General features: G+C 45.9%; 1 long non-coding RNA gene across 1 annotated transcript; it reads right to left on the bottom strand.

Annotated features, from left to right (window-relative positions):
- Positions 1-10,926: 10,926 nt before the first annotated feature.
- Positions 10,927-12,585, bottom strand: LOC107126583 (uncharacterized). The gene is made up of 3 exons (XR_006690214.2): positions 12,358-12,585; positions 11,987-12,090; positions 10,927-11,157 (listed from the first exon to the last, which is right to left on the bottom strand). It is a non-coding gene; the product is annotated as an uncharacterized lncRNA (long non-coding RNA).
- Positions 12,586-17,256: the final 4,671 nt, after the last annotated feature.

Below are 17,256 nucleotides of genomic sequence, written 5' to 3'. Positions count from 1 at the left end.
GACCAACACAGAGAATAAAAGCAAACATAGACAAATGAGATCACATCAAACCTAAAAGCTTCTGCACAGCAAAGGAAACAATCAACAGAGTGAAGATACAACCTACAGAATGGGAAAAAATACTGGCAAACTATACATCTGACAAGAGGACAATATCTAAACTATATAAGAAACTCAAACAACTCAATAGCAAAAAGAAAACAAAACAAATTTAAAAACCTTATAAAGTTAAAGAAGAGCAAAATACTTGAATAGGCATTTCTCAAAGGAAGACACACAAATGACCAACTGGTATATGAAAAAATGCTCAACATCACTAATCATAGGGAAAATGTAAATTGAAACCAAAATAAGATATCATCTCACCCAGGTTAGAATAGCCACTATCAAAAAGACAATAAATAATAACTGCTGGTTAGGATGTAGAGAAAGGGGTAACCCTTTTATATTGCTGGTGGGAATGTGCATTAGTGCAGTCATAATATTAGTAGTTTTACTTTCAATTATTTTAAAGGAACCTCCTTATCTTTTACTACATACCCCACCCTCAAAGCCCTGGTAGACGGTGGCCTCCATATTTCTTCATTCACTCTGCAGGTGGTAGCAGAGCAAGGAAGCAAATGCCAGCCTCTCAACTTTCTGGAAGCTTTCAGGAAAAATATGATTCCCCAGGGACAGAGGCACTGGGCTCTATGCTTCCTGCATGCTCCAGCATTAACTCATCAGACTATTTGTTTGTTTGTTTGTTTGTTTTTAGAAGAGGGGTTTCTAAGTCCACTGAGTCAGGAATGATTTTGGGAATCTGATGGAACAGTGGCTTCCATTCCTAGAAAACTCAATATATGAACGACATTTTCTATCTTATTTTAGGGGATTTTGGGGCCTCTGTCATAATACATCCTTAGACCAGGACAAGAACCCCTGGTTAAGACATCAAATTGTTGTCACTCATCAACTTCATGTATATGTGACAGAGTGAGTTTTTCAGGCCACCATTGGCAGGAGGATTTTCCCTGCCCTATTGATTTAGTTTTGTTTCTCAAATACATAAAACATAGACATGATCTCAGAAATCATAATCATATACAAGGTACTCTCAGAGAAGTGTCACTCCCTCTAGTTCAGTGAGGTTTGACAGAAGATGTAACGGTTTCCCCAAATCAAAATCTAGAACATTCCACTGCTCCAGAAAGTCCTTCACATGTGTGCCCAGCTAACCGCCTTCCCTGACCCTACTAGGGCAACCTCTGACTTAACTTTTATCAGGCTAGGTTAGTTTTGTCCAAACTTTACATAAATAGACTACCAGCTTGGGTTGACTGTAATCCACATCGATGTTTTCAGTTTTATTCTCATTGTTGGATGCTAATTATCTTCAGTCATTTGATACCTTCACACTGTCTAACCAGGGCAAAACTCACGGACAGCGGGGACCTGGTTTTCTGCATCCACCAGCACTGTGGGCAGAACTGGTCCCTGTTTGTTGACAAATGGGCAGATGAGAATGTGTGATTGAGCCAAGCCTTCAGGGGGAGTGCTGCAGGCTGCCTGCATCCTACCTAGAACTGAGCTGCCATTCTCACGTGTTCCTTTCCTGTGTACAGGAAGGATTACCAACCCAGAGCGGAGAGAGGAATTAGCACATCCACAAGGCTTGGGCGGGAGGTACTGGAAAGGAAGAGATGACACTATCAGAGAGGGAGGCAGGACGGCAAGGGTTGAAAAACTAACTGTTGGATACTATGCTCAGTACCCAGGTGACGGAATCATTTGTGCCTCAAACCTCAGCATCATCAACGATCAGGCCATGTCTTCCCCATGCAGGCATAGGCCTGCCTTCCCTATGCAGACCACATTACTGGGAGAAATGGAAACAAGAGACTCCCTGACTTAGCTACTCCAGGCACAGCAGAAGGCAGGGTGGGACCCAGGGCTTCACCAAATAAAGTTTGTATGACATCCTGAAGCTGAAGGGTGAGGTGCAGACACCAGCCCCTATCAATTTTGCATCACCCACAGTGCAGGTGGCCCGCTCCTCACCCAACTGTTGATAAAAAGCTTGGAGAAACTTTTCTCTTTAGATACTGAATGAGTTCAGAGAAAAGGTATCCTTATCTTGACATTTACGGAGTGGGTTCCCTAATGAAAACTCTAGGTCACTGCTTAATTAAGTACAAACTTACAGCCAACTGGTTTCTTTATGCTCTCACCATCACATAATTTTATCCAGTAAATGTTTTGCTGTGTACCACTAAAATATAAGAAGTCGTCTTAAAAAATATAATCATATCGACTGGATAAAGAAAATGTGGCACAAATACACAATGGAATACCATGCAGCCATGAAAAAAAGAACAAAATCATATCCTCTGCAGCAATTTGGATGCAGCTGGAGGCCCTTATCCTAATTAAATTAAGGCAGGAACAGAAAGCCAGTAGTTCTCATTTATAAGTGGAAACTAAACATTGAGTACTCATGGATATAAAGAAACAACAACAGATACTGGGCACTACTAGAGGTGAGGGGTAGGCAGGGGGTCAAAATTGAAAAAGCAACTATTAGATACCATGCTCAATACCCAGTTAATGGGATTATTTGTACCCCAACCTCAGCATCACGCAATATATCCAGGTAACAAACCTGCATATGTACCCCCTGAATCTAAAATAAAAATGGAAAAAAATACAATCACAATGCTATTACTGTATGTAAAATAATGAGCAACAGTTTCCTCGGTATCATCAAATAATCCAGTTCATGTTATATTTCTAACTGCCTCATAAATATCATCATCCTTTTTTAGCGGTTTCTTTGAATTAGCAGCTAAATTACCTATTGCAATGAGTTGTTCTCAATCTCCTTTAACTGGTAGGTGTCCTCCCCGTCTCTTTCTCCCTTTCTTTCTCTTTGCCTCGCACTCCACTGCCCTGACCTTCTCCCTTTCTCCCTATCTTCCCGTCTCCCTTCTTTGCAATGCATTTATTCGACAAACCAGGTTGTATTTCCTGCAAGATGGGTACCTTCCTAAACTCTGTGCAAGGAACAAATGAGCAAATGGGCCCAGATCTTCTATGCCTGCTTCAGCTGGTGACTTTCTGGGCACTTCCTCTTTTGAGGGTGAGCTACGGAGTAGACAAGCCCACCAAATAAAAATCCCGAGAGCTTGCCTATGTTGCTGCTATCAAACCAGCAGGGCTGCGTGGATGAGGCCTTGTGCTTGGGGTACGATGAGGCCACCCATCCCTGGCTTTCTCATATGTGGCCGTGTATAGGTGCCACTGAGCCATGGGTCTGGCCATGCTTCTTAGAGTTATGTAGTCAGTAAGAAAGGGAGAGAATCTGGTTATTTGACATTTTTATGCACCACTTCTTTTGATAACTCAACAGTGTAAACAAAATCAAACAAAACCCAGCCATATTGTTATACATGTGAAGTAACTAAAGATTCTGTCTCCCTTTGCTGACTCTCCAGACAGCTGCAGAGTCTTGCACCTCTTACCTCCCTCCTCTCCTGATTTCTATTTGTGAGTCATGGGAAAGAATTTACACAGAAGATGACCAGACATTCTGTCCAGGGAGTGCTCACACAAGGGCACAGCTTGATCCAGCCTGTCCTGAAAACTTTTATGTCAGATTTAAGTGAATTTGAAGTAAGCACGGGGCCAGGAGGCTTGGACTAGCCCTAGAGAATGAACAATCTTCTTACAGAGTTGAGGGCAGGTTAGAATAAATCTGCCCAGAGACAGAAACAGAAGCCACATGTGGGAGGAAATATTGATGGTCAACACTGACAGGGAAGTAGGTTCTACCTTCCAGTTCTCAATAAATGCAAATGAAAGTACAAGGAGACACATTTCATAGTAAATAAAGTTCTAGGGGTAGGGTGGCAGGGTTAGAGATGCATGGTTGTGCTGTTTCATAACAGAATACAAGATGGTACACCATCTGAATGCAAGCAAATTATAAAACATGGCAAGTAAATTGTAGCATTTTGGCTTTAAAATATTATTCAGCTATTTTATATAATTTAAAAAGAACACTTTGACAAGGGAAAGGAGATTTCAAAATAACATTAGAAGGCAGAACTAATGTTTACATGTACAAAATGTCACATACAATGTATAAGCATGTATATGTAAAGCTGGCATAAAATTCGAAGTCAAAACATGTCTGTTGGGCCAATGAGCAAATACATTTTACATTTAGGCTGACAGTGAGGAAGTAAAACACCATTTGTTGAACCTCTTCTTTGTGTCAGACAATTTTCCAGTGATGCCATTGAATCCCGGCACACCTATGAGTAGGATTTTACAGTATTTGCGTTCGTCCTATAGTGGTTACATATTCTTAATAATAACATGCTTATCATTGTCATGGGTTGAATTATGTGCTCCCCAAATTCCTATGTTGATGTCCTAGCCCCTAGTACTTCAGAATGCTACCTTATGTGGCAATGGGCTATTTGTGATGTAGTTAGTTAAGATGAGGTCCTATTAGAGTAATAGTACTCATGTAATGCGACTATGTCCTTATAAACAGGGGAGGCTGGGACACAGACACACACTCAGGGAGAGCGCCGTGTGAACACGAAGGCAGAGACTGGGTGATGTGTCTGCGAAGCCAGCAATGGAAAGGTTGCCTGCAAATCACCTGGAGTTGCAGAGAGGCGTGGAACAGTCTTCCCCACAGTCCTCGGAAGGAACCAGCTCTGACCACACCTTGATCTCAGACTTCCAGTGTCCAGAACCCTGACACAGTCAGGGTCTGCTGTTTCAGCTCCCCCAGGTTGTGGGACTTTGTTGCAGCAGCCCCAGGAAGTGAATGCAATAATGATCGCAGAATGGCAGTGAGCGTTTAATGAGGCACCTGCTGCTCTAAGTGCATTAAAGGCACAGGGTGCAGGTCGTCCTCTTGGAGAGCTTGTGGCGAGGCCCTCTCACCCAGTCTAGGCATGTGGAACTCAGGCCTGGGGTGAAGTCACTTCCCCTCCAGCATGCAGCTCATTGGTGGTAGAGCTACGATTTGAACGTGGCTTCAGAAACTTATAGGAATATAAACATTCTTCAGATGCTTGGAAGGTGCTGAGCTTATCAAGCGAGATAGGGGTTTAGAAGCATCCCCTGTTGCTGGTCCTGTGCTCCTCCCTGGCTGGGTTTCTCAGAAGGGGCTGGCCCATTAAAACTGAGGGCTGCCCATGTGGAGCTGGGGTTTTGGTTCTGATCCGTTAAGCCCAGGTCTTTGCTGAGTCCCAACACTGCCCACAATCCCCCTGTCCCCTTCACTTTAATGAAACTCCCAGGCTGATCCACCCCAAGGACAGTGGGCCACCACAGACAGGCAAAGTCTGAGTAGGGCAGTCAGCGGGCACAGGTTTGTCTGCTGTGATGCTGCCAAGGCTCCTTTGGATTCCTCTGTGCCGGTTCCTCCTCCCCCAGCATCACCAAGCCTTTTCTTGCTACACTTGGCTCTGTGACTCTGCTTCAGAGGATAGCCCTTAGGCTGCTGGAGCTGCTGACAATATAGGGACAAAGTGCAGATCATTGGTTTAGTGTCTGTTACTCTTGTTTAGCCACAGTCCCAGGTCTAGACAATGTCCAGGATAGTGCATTTGTCAGGAAGGAGAGAGGGTCTGGGCTGCCACCTCACTGCCCCCTGGTGTATTTATCAATGCTAAAATCCGGGGAAAAGATGATCAAGGCCACTCTGGACAGGGAAAGGAAGGGAGACCACCAACTGGACAGCCTCTCCAATGCCTGATGGGAGGAGGGTGCAGGGAGCTGTGGTGCCAGGTGACCAGCCCCATCCTGCATGGCCTGCATGAGAAGGAGCTGCTGTCCTATCACCTCTCCTAACGTTCTGCTTGTTCACCTCAACCTCCTTAAAGCCTCCAGGGGATACCTCTGTAAAATGGGTAAAGCCTGGGCTCCTTAGCTTTATCCTCAGGGACCTCTGTAATCTCCATGCTCTTTAATCCTTAGTTCCCACTGTTCTGTTTTCCATACCCTGTTTTCCCACTGTTTCCAGTTTCCATCCTATATAGCCCCTCCATCAGACTATTGCTTATTCAACAGCCTCTGGTATTGAAATTATCAGGAATAATGTATCAGTTAGCTTTAGCTGCATAACAAAACATCCTCATATCAATGGCAAAATCCAGCAGTCATTTACTGTTGCTCATGTGCCTGTGTGTTCTCTGGGTTCAGCTGATCAGGGCTGGGCTTTGCCAGGCAGTTCTGCTCCATGCTGCCTTGGCCCAGGTGGTTCTGCTCTCAGTGCTGGTCTGTGGGTGGGCAAGGGGTGCTCAGCTCCACCAGTGCTTGTTTTGAGCCAAGGCTGCAGGCACAGTAGTGACCCAGGAGGACTTCTTCTCATGTCATTGGAAGAAAAATAAGAGGGAATGTGGAAGCATAAAACGCTTCTTGATTCCTAGGCTCAAAACTGGAAAACAGTCCCTTCTTCTACAGGCTATTGGTGAAACAAAGTTGAATGCTCCAGCCCAAAGTAAAGGGGCAAGAAAATAGTTCACATGCACCTTACCTTGGCAAGGGTGTGGATGCAGGAGAGATGAAGATTTATGGCAAATAATGCCTCCTACCACAAGTGGTGAGGATGATAACAATAGCAAACAGCACAGTAGTAGCAGAGGCAATCACACGTACTGTAAAGTACTTACCAAGTGTTAGTCCCAAGTTACAGGATTTTCAGCAGTGTTGGTTCTTATTGTTGCCCTGTGGGAGAGGACCTGAGGCTCCTAATGGTTCCTAACCTCCCCTAAGGTCGCACAGTTTTTAATAACAGAATCTTGAACTGAGCTGAAGATTTCTTTGTGGATCTGAGCCCAGAATTTGGAAGCTGCAGTTTGACTCCAAAGTCCAATTCATGTCAAAATCTAACCTATCCTTCAAAGTCTTCCTCAATGTTGGCTTCCTCATGAGCCATTTCTCAATTCAGTACAGGTTGAATTTGCAGATCTGAAAATTTGATCTCTGAAATGCTCCCTATTGAAGGCCAACATGATGCCTTAAAAAATGCTCATTGGATTTGGGATTTTGGAGTTTAGATTTTGGGATTTGCAACACACAACCAGTAAGTATATTCCAAAATGTGAAATCTGAAACACTTCTGGTCCCAAGTATTTCAGATAAGGGATACTCAGTCTGAATTATATTATGCCTGCACACTCGATTAATGAAATTGTGGACATAAATCTTTGCTGTGTTCTGCCACTGTTGGATATTTTAATGGAGTTTGGTCTAATAGAATTTCGCAACAGGCAAATGTGTAATAAACCCAGCTCTACACACACAAATGCAATACTGAAAGACCAAGAGGGATTCCATTGCTTTTCACATCTGATGTTATTTGTTAAACGAAGAAGTCCTTTTCTTGAGATTAGAACATGTTAATGATTTGTATTGTCCCAAGCTGGGAAGTAAAAACCTTGGAATTGCTAAGCATGAATGTGCTTATCTAGGGTCACTGAGCAACCACCAGAAGCCCCAACAGTGTTGACATTCAGCAAAGGCCGGGTATCCCAGACTCGGTCACCTGAAATGGAAAATACTTTCTCACCAGCAAAAGTATAGGTGACTCTTGGTTAAACAAGATTCAAGTCACACCTTTGTGAGAGGAATAGCACAGCCAAAATTTAGGGGGCCCACCTGGTGATTCTGAACATTTTATTTGGACAAGTTGCATACTTTTTAAACGTCGGCTCTTGAAAAATTCCTTTAGAAATGTCAAGGTGACTGGTGTATTAAAAAAGTGAGCCAGAGCAAACAACGGTGACATTCTTTTAATTCTTTCCCTGCTGGGTCATTTTCTCCTTGCTGTCAGCTCTGCGTACGGCCATCGTCCATAATGGACCCTCGACCTGCTCAGAGGTTCACACTTGAGGGAAATTGCAAAGCAGAGAAAATTTTGACCCAGAGTCCCCTTCACCTCTTCCCACCAAAGCTCCAGCTGATGCTCAAACTTAAAGCTAGAAAGTGAGAGAACCAAATCATGCTGGCAAGTTTTCTCCGCTACATCTTCCAAAAACATGGTTATAAGAACAGGAGTCGCCAAAGATGTTGTTCCCGGCATCGTTCATCATCCACTGGGGAAGAAGCTCCGTCTCGGGAACCCTGAGCTGCCTCTAATTATCTATCACCCCGCCAGCTCTATCTCTTCCCATGGCCCATCACATTGTCAGCTTTGCAATTTTGTTTCCTGAATAAGAAGCTTCACATTTAGTTTTTAGATTTGAAATCTGGCTTGGGGATTTTTTTTTTTTTAATGAGAATGCCTGTGCATCATATCGATAAAGCTGATGATATGACTATATTCTATCAGACTGAATCATATGTTAATATATTTGCCTCTATGTTTGACCTACAGAAATAATAATTCCATGTGGTTTTACCCATAGAATTGTTTGCTTCCATGACCCCAAAGATGAACACAAGCACAAAAACAAAATCAAAAATTACAGACATAGGTGAATTTTGAAAAAGAATATACTTCCTGGACAAATTAATAACCTAATTTCTACACATTAAATATTATTTCCCACTCACATAACAAAGTCAGCAAACTGTTTCTTTGGTAAACAATTGGCTCTGTAGATGTTATAAAATCATTTTTAGGAAAAAAAGCTGACACAAAACTATGGTAGAAAATCAGAATGCAGACTAGTCAACATTCCTCGAACTATGAATGTGAAGTAAAAGTTTTACAAGTGGCAACCTAAGCATCTAAGAAAAAACACTTACTGCTTAAGCAAGAAACCGGTTGCATGGAAAACCCACCTTCCTGTGTACTCATAGGACAAAATGTATTGTACTCTTAGGGATCCCCAAGTTCAAATGAGAATCTCAAAAATTTCCATTTTCCTGAAGACATGGCACACACTGGCTAGCAATGCTGCCCAACAGCAGAACTGCCCAGTTGCAAAGGTCTTTATGTCTTTGTTACCAAGCTGGCCGGGAGCCACCTATGTGGAGAAGCCTTATAATGCATCAACAAGAGGGAAGCAGCAAGAACTGAGTCACAGTGGCTTATCAATTCCCAAGTGGCTGGCAGCAGCTAAGATGCTACCTTTTTCTGAGCCAACAGCTTTCTCAGGCTGTATATGTGCCACCTTGCAACTGGTCTCTTGCAACACAGAGAATATGAAAGAAAACTTTTATCATTCTGTGGTAGATTTTTGCTTTCTGGAGTATTCTGGTCTGTAATGCACAATTAGAAGTGATTTCTCCATCGACATAATGAAAGTGTAGTTAAAATGAGTTCACTATTTTCAGGAAAATTACTGAAAATGTGAGGATGATGTCACCAAAGCCATTCCATCAGGAAAGCATGCAGCCAAGACATCTTTCTACTATTCAACATGACCATTTAGTTTCACTCAAAACACCATCGATCATGTTAAACTAATGCTGATAATTTGAATTTGTTGGTTTTATAGGGTTTAAAAAATGTGCAAAGATGTATGCTGCTGTTGGTTAAGAGCTACATTCACTAGGTGTTTCTTCCTGGAGCTGTATAGGTTTATGAGATATGTTGATAATTCTCTGATATCTTTTTCCTTACAAGGAGTTGATACTTTCTCAGGTTTGATGAGGACCCATGTAGCATTACAAGTCAGAATCCCCCTCTGGCTACCCACTGCTGAGTCTTAACACTGCAGTTGGCTGGATCGGGGCAATTCGTGCAACTTGTCACAGAAGCAGAACCAGGATTCTTCCCTAGCAGTGAATAGACAGGGACTGTGTGGGGGGCACCAGAAGCAGCTAAGCAGGCACTCTAGACAGACCTTCCCATCTCTGCACAGGGGAAAGTGGGTCCCAGTCAGCTGCTGCCTTCCCGGGCGTGCACCAGCACATGCACATGCAGTGCAAGCTTCTGCAGGTTGACGTAGTGTGATGTGAGAAAGTATCATTCACACGTTTCATGTCGTCTACTTTCAGAGTTGGGCAGAGAAACCATGTCCGCTGTGTGGACCGCCTGCAGGCTCTCTGGGACAGACCCAGAGGAGAGAAGCCAGCCCATTCCCCGTGTGCCTGCCTAGGCTCTGTTTCCCAGACACTCATTAGAGCCTGACCCATTCTGACATATTCCACTTAGAAACACCTTATCAATAAAAGCCAAATGCTTTTTATCTTTGGCCACGTAGGAATCCCACACTGGGGACACGGTCCACGTTTGGTGGGCAATGCTTTTGGCCAGATGAAGCGCAACTAAAACTTCAGTACAAGTTTGGGGTAAAGTGCTGCATTCGCTCAGGGACTGGCAAACTGTGGCCAGGAGGCCAAATCTAGGCCACTGCCTGCCTTTAATAAACAAAGTTTTATTGGTACACAGCCACTCCCATTTGTTTTCATTTTGTCTATGACTGCTTTTGTGCTGCATTGACAGAGTTGAGTAGTTGTGACAGAGACCATATGGCCTGCAGGGTCTAAGCTATTTATTCTCTGGCCTTTTACAGAAAAAGTTTGCCAACCCCTGCATAGGAATAAAAGGAAAATAGCTCCTTTCAAGGAACCCCTCGAAGGGTCCGGACACAATGCCAGCTCGTGGTTGTTTTCCATTCCTGCTCTGACTCCCAGGCTGCAATGCAGTCAAAGCCCTTTGAGCTCCCCTTGCTAAATAACTTTAACCTTTGTGAACCAAGCAGCCATCCTTCTTTTGCAGAAGGAATGACAACAACCATTTTTCCTTGCAGGTTACGGGATGGTTAGCCATGTGGGCGCCGGGTCTAGACAGCTGGGTTTGAAACCCTCCTCACCCACTGAGCCCTCTGTGCCTTGGTTTACCTTTATGTAAGATGCAGGTAAGAAAAGCGTGTGTCCTGTAAGGCTTTTATGGAAATGAAATGAGGTGCTAAGAACAAAGTGTTTAACTTGGACTGCCTCATCCTACACGATCAATAGAGAGAGGGATTGTGGAGTTAGAGGGTATCTTGAGAGGGCATCATCACTGCTGTCTTTCTGAGGAGTAAACTGAGGTCCAGTGAGGAAAAGCGACTCTGCTCCCACCCTCCATAGATATTGGGGCAGGTCTAGGAGGCAGAGGCTCCAATGGTAAGGGCTGCTAATATTTTTTGAGCTCCTCTGGGAGATGGGCCTGGGCTCCACACTTGACTAGTCGTGTCTCATTTAGCGTTTGTGGCCGCCCTGTGAAATAAGCGTTTTGTTTACCCCGACTTTACAGACAGGGAAGAAGTGATGGTGCTGGAACTTACACCTGTCCCGGGTGAGCTTGCAGGAGCTCATGGCCAAGCCCTGGCTGCCTCTCCACACAGCTGCACCCACAAACGCACTTGGGAGAAATACAACATTTTGGGTTCCAGGACTTGAAGGGGTCAGGAGAATTCAACTGGAAAATGCCTCAAATACCAAATTCTCCATCTCAGTGAAACTGGAACCTTTCTGGCCACCCCTCGTCTCCTGGGTACGGCATTGCAATGGGTCCATCTAGTGGACAAAGGCAAGAATGTCCACCAGTCAGGCCTCTGAAAAGCAACTGAGCCAACAAGCCCTCCTGTCGCTCAGCAGGCAGCCTGGCCAGTCACCGGCCTTAAGGAGGACCTGGCAAGGGACATGTCCATGAATGTGCAAAGGAAGGGGGACACTGGCAGCGGCCAACTCTCCGTCCTCATCTTTTCAGAGCCCTGTACCCCAGTTCCACAGGAAGCAACATTGCCCCCTAGGGGACATTTAACAGTGTCTGGGGACATTTCTGGTTGTCACAACTGGGGGATCTTTCTCGTGTCTAGTGGGTAGAGGCCAGGAATGCTTCTTACCACTCTACAGTGACAGGACAGCCCCCATGGCAAAGAGTGAGCCTCGAATGCCAACAGCGCCGCCCAGCACTGGAAACCCTGACGTGCCCTCCTTCCAAACGGAAGCGGGCAGGCCTGGGGATTCCATGAGGCCGTGCGTGCTCAGAGCCCTTGCATGTGCATTCCTGCCTAGACCACTCTCCCCATCCCCACTCTCTTACCTCGTCCTCTTCCTTCACCTCTCAGCCCACTTATCTCCTGTTCAGGGGAGCGCATCTGCTCACATCTACCTCTTTGTCTGGGTTTTATCTCCTCACATGCAGGCCTAAGACAAGGATTTGGAGTCAAGCAGTTTATCTGAGAGAGGATTCCAGGAATCACCTGTAAGGGCACGAGGAAGAGGGACCAGAAGTGTGGAGGTGGGGGCATGGAAGGGTGAGTTGATGGGCAGCCATCGCTGTGAGCAGCCGAGGTGTGGTCTCTGAGGGAGGGGGGCGGGGACATGAGGACTCAGAACTGTCCCCTCCAGGAGAAGGAAGCCAAGGTGTTTATCCTCCAGCTCTCTCGCTGTTCCTGCACACTAGCCACTTACATTGCAGCTACCTGTGCACTGATAGAGGAACTGATGCCTGTACAGTGTGCACACATCTCTCCATTGTGAAGGGCATTCAAGCTTGTCCTCTCTCACCCTGGTCCTCAGAAGCTAACGGGTCACTTTCCCGAATAAAAGCTCCAGAGACCAGGAACAGAGGACTGGTATAGTGATGAGTCTACACAACAGGAGGCTGGCCCCACCTAGTGCAAGGATTCAGGAACTGTGACATCACCCTGGAGGCAATGCTAGCTCCCCATGGTCCACGGCTACATTGTTAAGGCTATGGAAACCTGACGGTTTGAGGGCAGACCACCAAGAAAATTGTTACATCATATCCCCAGCTAGACCAGGCTTAGTTTGCTTAGTAAGAAAGGCAATATTTTTGTTGAATTTCACATTTTCTACCAAGTAATGAATTAACCTTTTTGAAATCACAAAGGAGATCACAGCAGGAAAATGAAGCCATATCCTGTACACGCTGGCTACCACATATGAACAGTCAGAGAGATGGAGGGCAATGCCTGGAGGAAGGATGGGAGGAGGGAATATAAGAACATTCAGTACTAATGGATTCCAAACCCCATGTGATAACCAGCCGGTCCTGGACCAGTTTATCTTCTCGGTGTGGACTGAGGAAGTTAGTTCTGACTTCACCAGCTGGATTGGAGGGCACCTGTGCCATCCCTTGTCCTGTTGCTGTGGGGAACTTCTTCCAGCTTTTAGACATGCAGGACTAAATGTGAATACCATCTATACGCAAGTGACTGAGGAAATGCTGTGAAGAAGCTTACGGTTCTCCATCATCAGCGATATAAGTACACTTTGATTAATCAGGTAAACTGCCTACAATCGGGTAGTCTTGCTGAGGATGAAGAACTTCATATGGATTTGGGGTAATAGGACTAAAGCCCTTAGCATCACTTGTTTGGATCTTCTTGTTTCATGAGTAGTTGATAATTCAGCAAAGGTTTCTTAAGCACCTAATCTGACCATAGCACTGACGGCTAACTTCGGGGAATACAGCAGAAATGACAGCTAAATGGCACATAGGGTACCACTCCCCAGCTGTGCCTATGTGATGCAGTGAAGGGAACTACATTTCCCAGGAGCCCTTGCTTCCTGGTAGAGTCAGCCAATGGGAGTCACTGGCAGGAGATTGGCTGCTGGGAGGAGGAGAGAAGCCTGGATGTGCCTGCCCCTTCTTCCTGTTTCACATGACATCTCCAGCCCTGGCTAGGCTTCATCCGTGAGTTCAGCTCCAGCACAAGGCAGTCCCTCTCTGTGCTCCTGTTGTGCCTGGCTGGGAGGGCACAGAGACGTTGGGCTCAGAGAGCCCCACATGCATTCTCCCTTTGCCCCTCTGGCCTAGGGGTGGGATCAGTCTCCTGGTGTTGCTCATATCTGGATTTTGTCACTGCTTCTTGTTTGACTCCTCAACTCTTCATTCACCTGTGCCACGAACTCCCATATTAAATTCTCTCTGCTTGAAATACCTACTGTGGTTTCTGGGATTTTGGAGATCTTGCCTAGTCCTTCAAACATATTCCATATCCCTTTCCCTCCTGTACAAGGCATCCCACTCCCTGGTATCCTTGGTGTTCTAAGACTCCCGCCTCTTTCTTACCCCAGGGCCTTTGCACTTACTTTCCTTCTGCATTAAATGGTCCTTCCCTGGAGCTCCACGTGGCTGCCACTTTCTCATCCCTCAAATTTTATGTTGCCCTCTCTCTCAGGTAACATGGGAAGAAAAAGCAAATGTTACTTTATCAGAGGCTCTCATTGACAATCATAGCTAATGCAGCCCACTCGCCCCACCCTCACTGCAATTTACTTGACTTTCTATCATGTTGCCCTGTCTCTTCCTTTAACATCGTGTATCCCAATCTGCAATGATTTCATTTATTTGTTTGCATAATTTGAACTCATGACAAGGTCAAACTTAAGGTGGTTTTAAAATATGTTTCTTTATCATTTTTGGAGCTAAATTTTGGGCAAGGGGACATGGGTGTTAGAGTTTGCAAATATATCCTCTTCCAGTGGATGTGCCCTTGCTCACTGTCACTCATCCTCCTGAATGGGGTCAGGGTCTGTTTTAAATGGTAGGTGGCATTTTTCTGCTGTTAAGCACATGATTTTCTCTGCATCAGAATCCTGGGCAGTCACTGTCTGGGTGGCAGTGGGCACCCTCTTCTGTCAGTGCTTCGAGGGTGACAAGCATCTCATTGCAAAACATAGACATGATTCTTGTCACTTTATTACATGTTGATCAAACCCCTAAGATAATATGTTGGTGCCCCTTCCTGTATCCCCTCAGCCTACCTGTGTTCATCTTCAGCCATGAGGGGCAGATCGCTGTAAATTGACAACTTCCCATTCAAGCCCTTCTCTCTACCTGAGGGCTTCCCCATCACAGGAGGCTGCTTCACTGTGAACGTACTTACCTGGAAAGGGGAGCACAGGCAAGACCCCCAGCCCAGAGAATTGAGTCTGTTTGCCCACACGGGTAACCTGCCCTTGACACCTCCTATATCTTCTTCCTTGCCTCCTCCATTCATTTCCCTACTCCCTCATTTGGGTTTCCTGGGACCACCTTCTACATAAGCTGCCTACACCCAAGCCCTTGTCTCTGGATCCACTTTGGGAAGATCCACACCAAGCAGAACCCAATTCCCTTTTTCTTAGCAACTCTTCCTCTTTGTGCCACATCAAGATTCACTTCTGCGAAAAAAGCCTGTGTGGGCATGGGGGCTTAAGCCTGCCAAAGTCTGAGAAACCACGTGAACCACACCTGGGCATTGTCCCCCTTGGCAGTTGGAGACGTGGGCATTTTGTCTTCTACTCCTGTCCCTACCCATGCCCACCTCGAGCCCTCCCTGCCCCCTTGGCCATTTACCTTCCCTGCTAGCCTTTGCTCACCGTCTTCCTCACCAGGATGGAGAACTGACCCCTGGCAAGCTTGCCCCATGTCTGCATCTTTAAAGTTGCCTTCTCCAAGCATATGCTCGGCTGCCAGCAGCGTCACCTAGGAGCTGGAAGTGCAAATGCTCAGGCCCTGCCCCAGACCTGCTAAACCCTTGTGTGCCCACAGCCCTCCAGGGGAATCCAGGGCTTGCTGCAGCCCTAGACGCACTGCTCTAAAGCCATACTGATTAGCATTAGATGTGTAGTTCACAACAGCTTGTTCTGCTTCTAACCACTGGTCAGGGGGGTTGGGATCTGATTATGTAGCAGCATATGATGACTCATTAATGATGAGAGATGTTTTCGTGTTTGCCAATATCTTCATATCAGTTTGCCAAAGTAATTCTTCATATCACACCCAGATGCTGGGAAGAACAGGGGCTTTGGGAACTGAAGCACTCACATTGACCCCCAGCCCTGTCAGTGCCCCATGCATCTCTGGGGTACCTCTCCCCTTCCATGCACGCTGTTCCTGGGTGCCGCTGTGACCCCCACAACCAGTGCCAGCTTCTCTCCATGAACAGCTGTCCGAAGGCTGCTGGAGCCCTTGTGCTCACCCTGCTTGCATGGGGGGGCTGAGACAGTACTTACCCAGTGATGGGTAGATGCAAGGGTCCTCAAGACATCCCCCAGGTTCAATGATTTAAGAGAACTCATAGGAACCAGAAAGGCCAGCAGATTCACAATTACCTTTACTACACATGGTTCCAACACTACGCGGCAGGTTGAAGTCAGCAGTGGGAAGATGCACCTAGGGTGGGTCCCAGGAGAGCTCTAGCTGTGGAGCTCCAGTGTCCTCTCCCATAGGGGCTGTGCAGCAGCGCTTAGTTCTCCCAGTAATGATGTGGAACATCATGCATGGAATATTGCTAACCAGGGACACTGACATGAGCCTTGGCTTCCAGGGATTTTATTGAAGGCTTGGTCACGTAAACATGATGGATGATCTACGTGGCTGACCTGGTCTCCAGTCCCTTAACAGATCAAGCTGATACAAGGCCTCCACTGTGAATCCCATCCTTAGCATCAACTACCTTGGTAAACAGACACTTATCAGGCAGGACATTAGAGGACTTACAGGCTCCCTCCCAGGAGCTGTGCCAGGGCCACACCTTTCTTTGGGCAAGGTTAACCCTTTACTGCTTGCAGGATATGAATACTCCAGCTCTTGCATCGCCAGTGCGGCCTCTCTGGGGTGTGACCAGTCCTGACTCTGTCTCAGAACTCCCCAGCAGGAGGAAGCCAGCAGCACAGTCTCCTGGCTCACTTTTTTCACTCCCCAGTCTCACCTTTCCACTCTTCTGCTTCTTTTTGTTGTTGTTGTTCTGGGAACACTTTCTAATAAAGCTTCACACAAAGACTTGTCTCAGATTCTGCTTCTAGGGAATCCCAAAATAAGACACTGTAAGAATTTACAAAGTGATAAATTTTCTGTATTTCATTAACCTTCTCATGTGAATTACTGTTACTTTCAAACCTCAGAAACTAGCAGCAGCTGCTCTTAAGATTAGATCTGCAGAAGCCAAGATAGAACCTGGAGTTGAGTTTCGCAGTGACAACTGGGTCTAAGGAAGGGTCACCTGTCTAGAGCTGGAGCTGACACCCAGCCGGTCCTGGAGGGGCAACTCCCACCAGGGACTCCAATCAGAGGTGAGGGGTCAGGGTGAGGAGAGAAATGCTCTCACTTCCCTCTTCCTCTCACCTCCATCTCTTGACATCACTTCCCATTGGCCAAACCTAAAGGGAAGCCAGTAGGCAAGAGAGCCTGGAAAATAGCGTTTGCACGGGGCAATTGTGAAATGGATCTGAAGGCAAACAACACGTGATGGACACATGTTTCATAACCACTGACAGAGAAAAAGGCAATAGAAAAACACTGATATTAACTTAGTAGCACTTTGGATGATTAAAGCTAAAACAAAATCAGAAGCTAGA

The sequence above is a fragment of the Macaca fascicularis genome, chromosome 10 (assembly GCF_037993035.2).
Source record: "Macaca fascicularis isolate 582-1 chromosome 10, T2T-MFA8v1.1".
NCBI lineage: Eukaryota > Metazoa > Chordata > Mammalia > Primates > Cercopithecidae > Macaca > Macaca fascicularis.
Note: the sequence above shows the minus strand (reverse complement) of the source record. Positions and strands in the feature narration are given on the sequence as shown.